Consider the following 7,914-nt stretch of genomic DNA (forward strand, 5'->3'; position numbering starts at 1 on the left):
CCTGGAAGCCAGGCCCAGGAAAGATGCTGGTCTAGGGCATCTGGTGGCCATGCCCCCCAGAGATGCTAAGGAAGATGTGTGTGGGAAGCAGCCCCAAGGGCCCCTGGGTACTGCACTGTGGAGTTTGGTTGGTCTGGATGTAAAGGACCAGGAAGAGGAAAGGTCAGCCTTGGTGTCCAGGGAAGAGGCTGGAGGGTTGTAGAGGCCCAGGGAAGCAGAGTGAGGTGTGGGTGGGGCCAGGCCCAGAAGCAGTGCTCCTTGGGATCAGAGAAGGAACTGAGTTGTTCTGGGTGCAAAGGATCAGGAAGCAGTGGTGGTTCCCCAGGTGTCTGGGGCGCCAAGACAAGGAATGGGACAGGATCCATGCTAGGAGTAGAGACTGGCAGGTGGAGATGGGGAGGGTGAGTGAGGCTGGGGGAGTCATGGAGGGGAGGGTGCATTGGACTTACCCTGGAGAGAGAGGCCTGCGGGTTGGAAGGGTCCTGTGGGTCCAGGGAAGCAGAGTGGGTCCAGACAAGGTCTTTTCCTGAGTTTGGAGCTTACCGATATCAACTAGACTGCTTCCAGGGAGCCTCGATCTCTACCTCCCCAGTGCTGGGACTGCAGATGGATACTTTTATACCCATGGTGTGTTTGTGCGTGTGTGTGTGTGTGTGTGTGTGTGTGTGTGTGTGAACTTATTTTTGATACAGGGTCTGTAGGCCCCAGCTGGTCTGGAACTTGCTATATAGACCAGGCTGGCCTCAATCTCACAGAGACCCATCTACCTCCTGAATGCTGGGATTAAAGTTGTGTGCCACCACACGCAGCACACTCAGCTTTTTTATGTGGGTGTTGGAACAAGCACTTTACTGACTGAGCTATCTCTTCAGCTCTGAACCTTTTAAATATTGTTTTGATTATTCTAGAGCTTTAAGATTTCCATTCAACTCTATATCTAGCTTGCCATTTTCTTCAACTGCATGAGGCTTCCAACTATAAATATCATGTTTATCTATTCATTTATTTTAGTCATAACATTTCTCCTAACATTGTATTATAGTTTCCAGTAAAATATCCCTCCACATCTTTGGCTTATTTATTTATTGTTTTTTACATTGGGCACTATTTTAAATGAGTTTTTAACTTAAATTTCAATATGTAAAAATACAATTTATTATTATACATTGATTATGTATTATATTGTGTATTTACAGATGAAATTGATAATTTTCTTTTTCAGTTCTAGCAGCATTTTTCTGATGACATAGATTTTGAAAATTTGTATAAGCACGATGTTCTCAAATAATGAATTTTACCATTTTGACAATTATATATCCTATCTCTCTATCATCTATCTATCTATCTATCTATCTATCTATCTATCTATCTATCTATCATCTATCTGCCTATTAACCATTTTATCATATTGCTTCATTACATTGGTTGAAATTTTTCGAACAATGTCAAAGAGTTTTGGTAAGGAAAAATCTGCTTTATCCTGGTCTTAGGAAAAAGACCATTGTTTTACCTCTTAAGTATAATTTTAGCAAAACACTTTCTAGCAGATGTTCTTTATAAGGTGATAACGTTTTGCTTATTTTGTTGATGCCAAGAGTTATCATCAATGAGTTTAAATGTTGATAATGTTTTTCTGACATTTATTGAAGTTATAATTTTATTGTTTATTTTCATGTGAATTATACTGCTTGATATTTGAATGTAAAGGTTTTTTTTCCTTGGGAAAAAAACCCACTTTGCTGGATAAATTCTTCATTTTATTTATGGATACATTGAATTGGTTAATATTTTCAAGGATGTTTTGTGTCTGTTAATGACTTATCTTAACCTAAAATTTTTCCCTCTGAAATACATATCTTTGTAAAAATTTGATATCATCTGACAGAGGGTTAATATCTAGAATATACAAAGAGCTAAAAAACCTAAATATCAAGAAAATAACCCTATTTAAAAAATAGGGCATCAGGGCACTGGAGAGATTGCTCAGCAGTTAAGAGCACTTGTTGTTCTTGCAGAAGACCTGGGTTTGAATCCCAGCACCCACATGGCAGCTAACAATTGTCTGTAACTCCAGTTCTAGGGGATCTGATGGACTCTTCTGTCTTCTGTGGGCATTCCATGACATTAGTATACTTACCTACATGCAGGTAATATAATCATACAAATAAAATAAAAATAAAAAATAAAATAAATAAAGTAAAAAAATAGGGCATGGAAGTAAATAAAGAATTCTCAAAAGATGAAATATAACTGCTTAAGGAACATTTTAAAAATGTTCAAAACTCCTTGGCTATCAGGGAAATGAAAATTAAAATTATTTTGAGACTTCATTTTATCCAAGCCAGAATGGCTAAGATAAAAACAAACAAATAAAAAAAAACCAATAACACAAATACTGGCTTTAGTGTGGAGAAAAGGGAATACTTACTCACTGCTGGTAGGAATGAAAACTAGTGCAGCCACTATGGAAGTCTGTGTGGAAGTTCCTAAAAACACTAGAAACAGATCTACCACATGATCCAGCTATACTACTCTTGGGCACATATACCCACAGGACTCTGTGTCCTACTACAAAGATACTTGCTCATCCATGTTCATTGCTGCTTTATTCACAACAGCCAGGAAATGGAAAAAGCCTTGATATTCATCAACTGATGAATGGATAATGCAAATGTGATACTTTATACAATGGAGTATTATTCAGCTCTTAAGAAAAAGAAAATTCTGAAGTTTGTAGATAAATGGATAGAACTGGAAACAATCATTATGAGTAAGGTAACTCAGAGCCAGAAAGCAAATGCTGCATGTTTTCTCCTATTTGTGAATGTAAGCCTCAGATATGTAGATTTCTCTTATTTCTAAAAGATTTATTTATTTTGTGTGTATGACTATTTTCCTTGCATGTATGTATGTATGTATGTATGTGCACTACATGTACCTGGTGTCCATGGAAGCCAGAGGAGGGAGTAAGATATCTCAGAACTGGAGTTACAGATGGTTGTGAGCTACCATGTGGGTTCTGGGAACTGAACCTTTGTCCTTGATGCTCTTAACTGCTGAGACATCTCTCCAGCCCCTATTTCTCTTTTTAATAAATAGTTTTTAATTCTTTGAGAATTTCATGTAATGTGTTTTGACTATATTTGTCCCAACTCCTCCTCTAAACTCCTTCCATAACTACCCTCACTTCCTTACCCCACAAACTTCATACCTTCTTTTTAATTTTAATTCCATAGTCTATTGACTCCAATTTATGATGCCCATGTATTTCTGGGTGTGGAGTCATCCACTGGAACATGGTTGCCCTACCAGGAGACACACTCTTTAAGAAAACTGACTCTCCCTCCCCAAGAAGCCATAAACTATCCACAGTTCCTCAGTTACGGGTGGGAGTTCATGAACTCCTTCCCACTACATGCCAGAATGTCAACTGGTTTGATCCTGTGCAGACCTTGTGCAGGTAACCACAGCTGCTGTGAGTTTGTAAGTACATGTCATGTCTAGGAGACAGTGTTTTCTTCCAGTCTTCCCCAACCTTGATTTCTTATAATCCTTCTGTTCCCTTCTCCGTGAAGTTCCCTGAGCCTTGGGAAGGGGTGTGATGTAGATGTCCCACTTGTGGCTGAATACTCCAGTAGCACTTATTTTCTGCACTTTGACCAGTTGTGAGTTTGTATATCAACCATCATCCACTGCACAAAGAAATCTTTGATGAGGTCTGAGAACTCTACTGATCTGTGGGTTGAGAGATATGAATTCAGTGGGCAGTTTGGTACTAAGTACATTTAGCAAAATAATAGCAGCAGATTCACCCATGGAGCTTCTGAGCGCCCCAGCTCTGGATTCTTGGTCAGATTTATAGCACCAAGCATGTGTTTTCTTCTGTGGAGTATGCCTTAAACCCAAGGATACTCCCATAACATTATTGCCACTATTGCATCATAGCCATATCTTGCCATGCTAATCATCACTGCAATTCATAGGGTTCACAGATAGGTGGACTGTTGACGACTTTTTCTCCCCAGCAGCTTGCATAGCACCTTCCAGTACCATGAGAGCTAGCTAACAGGGAGGAAGTTTCCTGGCCAGTAATGACTTGATTTCTCAAAGTCCTGTAGGAAATGTGTGTGATGTTTTCAGTAGCAGGATCATACTGGTGGGCAAAGAAGAACAATGTCAGTAGCCTGTATTTTTGTGGGGGGAGTCTCCGGGATACCTCTGACCAATAATTTGTGGGGCGGGATCCCATATCTGGCACTTGGCTTTTTATTTGACAATTTACGGCTTTTGGGATGAGCATAATTCCCCATGTAAGGCAACTTCAATATGGCTTTTACAATCATCCTTGGAGTCCTCCCCCAACCCCCTCCTCTACTGTATACTCCCAAGAATCTCCCCACTGAAACTTCCCTCTCCATTTTTCTCCTTTCTCCCTTCACACTGTCTGTGTTCTACTATCCCTCCTCCCTAGGGATCTCTGTTCCTCCTCCCACAAATGATTCCTTCCTAATTTCCTGGATTCTACAGGTACTCCAAATTCAACACACAAATCTAAAGATTCGACACTAAGGCACATATGAGTGAGAACAGGGGACATTTGCCTTTCTGTGTTAGTTACCTTCCCTGTATAATGTTTTCCAGCTCCATTCACTTACCTGAATTTCATAATTTAATTTTTGTTTACACTTGTGTAAGAATTCCATTGTGTCTAAGTACCACATTTTCATTATCCATCATCAGTTGATGAGCACCTAGGCTGTTTCCATGTCCTAGCTATTGTAATAGATCAGCTATGAACATGGTAAGCATACACATCTGTAGTAGGAAACAGAGACCCTTGGGTATGTGCCCAGGTTTTTCTACTTTTCTGGGGAACTATCATTCTGATTTCCACAGTGGCTATACCAATTTTTCACTTCTACCAACAGTGAAGGTTCCCTGTTCTCTACATCGTTACCAGCATTTATTGTCTTTTGTTTTCTTAATCTTAGTCATTCTGTCTGGGGTAAGATGAATTCTCCAAGTAGTATTAATTTGCATTTCCCTGGTGACCAAAAATGACGAACATAACACTTAAAAATATTTCTTAGCCATTTGTATTTCTTCTTCTGAGAACTTTCTTCTGTTCCATAGCCCACTTTTTAGTTGGGTTGTTTGTTTCCTTGTTGTTTACTTTTTTATTTCCATGTATATTCTAGACACTACTCCTCTGTCAGATGTATAGTTGGCATTTTTTTTTCCCCATTCTGCAGGCTGCCTTTTCAGGCAATTAGCAGTTTCCTTTGTAGTACAGAAGCTTTTGCATTTCGTGAACTCCCACTTGTTGATTGTTGTTCTTATTTCTTAACCAACTGGATTCCTAGTTAGAAAGTCCTTCCCAGGGCCTGTATCCTGAGGTGTACTCCTGACTATTTCTTCTAGAAGTTTCTGAGCTTCAGGTCTAACATTGAGATCTTTGATCCCTTTGGAATTGATTTGTATGCAGGGTGAGAAAGAAAGTTCAAGCTTCATTCTTCTAAGTGTAGATATCCAGTTTTCCCACTACCATTTGTTAAGGATGCTGTCTTTTCTCAAACATGTATTTTTTGGTATCTTTGTAAAAAATCAGGTGGCTGTAGGTGAGTGTACTTGTATCTGAGTTGTCCATTCTAGTCCATTGATCAAGGTGTCTGTTTTTGTGCCAGTACCATGTTTTTACAATCATCTGTAGTATAACTTGAAATCAGGTATGGTGGTACCTGATAGTGATTATTGAAATATAGTTTTATTGATTCAAGAATTTCATACAGTGTATTTTGGTCATAATCAGACCCCCCTTCTTCACCCTCTCTTACTACCCCCCCACTTCATGTCCTCTATTATTACTATTATTATTATCATTATCATTTTAAAGCCCTGTTTAATCTCATATGTTTCCCAAGTACTCTTGGCTGTGAGTCTCTTGGAGTCTCTTGGAGTTTGATGAGAACCACACTGAATCTGTAGATTGGTTTTGGTAGAATAGCTACTTTCATAACATTAAGCCTACCAATCCAATATGCAGGAATGTCTTTCTATCGTCTGATAGCTTTTCCAATTTTTTTCTTCAGTATCTTAAAGTTTTCATTGTGTAAGTCTTTTACATCCTTGATTAAACTAGTTTCAAGATATTTTACTTTTTGAGGTTATTGTGAATGGGATTATTTCCCTGATTTCTTACTCTTTATGTTTTCCATTGGAAAACACACACACATATATATGTATATATATACACACATATGTATGTAGGAAGGCTACTGATATTTGTGTGTTAATTTTATATCCTGATGCTTTTCTGAATGTGTTTATCAGCTTTAAGAGATTTCTGGTGGAGTCTATAGGTAGGGTCTTTTATATATAAAATCATATCGTCTGCAAATAAGGATATTTTGACTTCTTACTTTCCTATTTTATCCCCTTTATTGCCCTCTCCTATTATTCTAGGTAAGACTTTAAGCACTATGTTGAACAGGAGTGGAGAGAGCAGACATCTTTGTCTTATTCCTGATTTTAGTGAAAATATTTCAAGTTTTTTCTACTTAGCATGAGACCAGCTGTGGGCTTGTTGTATATTGCCCTTACTATGCTGAGATGCTCCCGCTGTATCCCTAGATTCTCCAGGACTTTATCATGAATGGATGCTGGATTTTGTCAAAGGCCTTTTATGCATCTAATGAAATGATCATGTGGGTTCTGTCCTTGAGTCTATTTATGTGGTAAATTACACTTACTGATTTATGTAGAACCATCCCTGCATCTTTGGGATGAATCTGGTTTGATCATGGGGGATAATCTTTTTAATGTGATCTTGAATTTGTTGCAAGTATTTTATTGAGCTTTTTTGTACCTCTGTGTTGTTTAGGGAGACTGGCCTATAATTCTCTTTGTTTTTTGAAGGGGTCTTTGTCTGGCTTTGGTATCAGGATAATACTGGCTTTGTAAAAAGAATTTGGAAGCGATTCTCCCTTTTCTATTTTATGGACTAATTTCAGGAGTATTGGTGTTAGTTCTTCTTTGCATGTTTGACTCTACTCTTCTTCCAAACTACTTTCATGTTGTTTCTGTGTGTACAGGTCTTGTGCAGGTGCCCACATCTGTGGTGGTGTGTGCATGACTGGAATGGCTATGTGATCTCCAGAAGATCGCATTTTACAGTACTCCTTGCTCTTATAATCTTTCTGCCATGTCTTTTGCAGTGTCCTTTGGGCCTTGGAAGGGGTGATGTAGATGTCCAATTTCAGACTGAGCAGTTAACAGGCAGTTATCCTCAGCACTTTTTACCAGTTATGAACCTGCACTAACTGTTGGCCTCCTGGGGAAAAAAAAAACTTTTTTGACTGAGATCAGCACTAGTCTAACTTACATATTTAGAAAGTAGTTTGACTTCACATCCACTTAGCAAAATATCAGTAGTACATTCCTTCTTGGGGCTTGTGACCGCCCCAGCCATAAACTTTCAAACAAGTTTACAGTACCAGAATGTCGTCCCATGAAGTGAGCCTCAGATCTAATTGGAAAGTGGTTGGTTACTCACCCAAACAGTCATGATCCTATTGCATCAGTAGGCACATCTTGCCTGGCAGGTTGATATTGTAGCATACAAGGTCCACAGCTGGGAAGGCCATTGATGACTTTTCTCCCCCAGTATCCTGCAAGAGCACCTTCTGGTGTTATGAGAGCTAGGTAGGAGGGAGGAAGTGTCCAGCTCTGCTCCAACTTGATTTCTCTGTACTGTACTGTACTGTACTGTACTGAAAGTGTGTGGTGTCTTCAGGTGTGGTGTCTTATTATCTAATTCTGGTGGGCAACCAAGAGAGTGGAGACCTTAAAGTTTCTGTTTATTGTTCTGGATTTTTCTATTTAGCTTCACTGTACAGCCATGTTTCTTTCTAGATA

This window comes from Nannospalax galili, unplaced genomic scaffold (genome assembly GCF_000622305.1).
Source record: "Nannospalax galili isolate Female #2095 unplaced genomic scaffold, S.galili_v1.0 scaffold1191, whole genome shotgun sequence".
Taxonomy (NCBI): Eukaryota; Metazoa; Chordata; class Mammalia; order Rodentia; family Spalacidae; genus Nannospalax; species Nannospalax galili.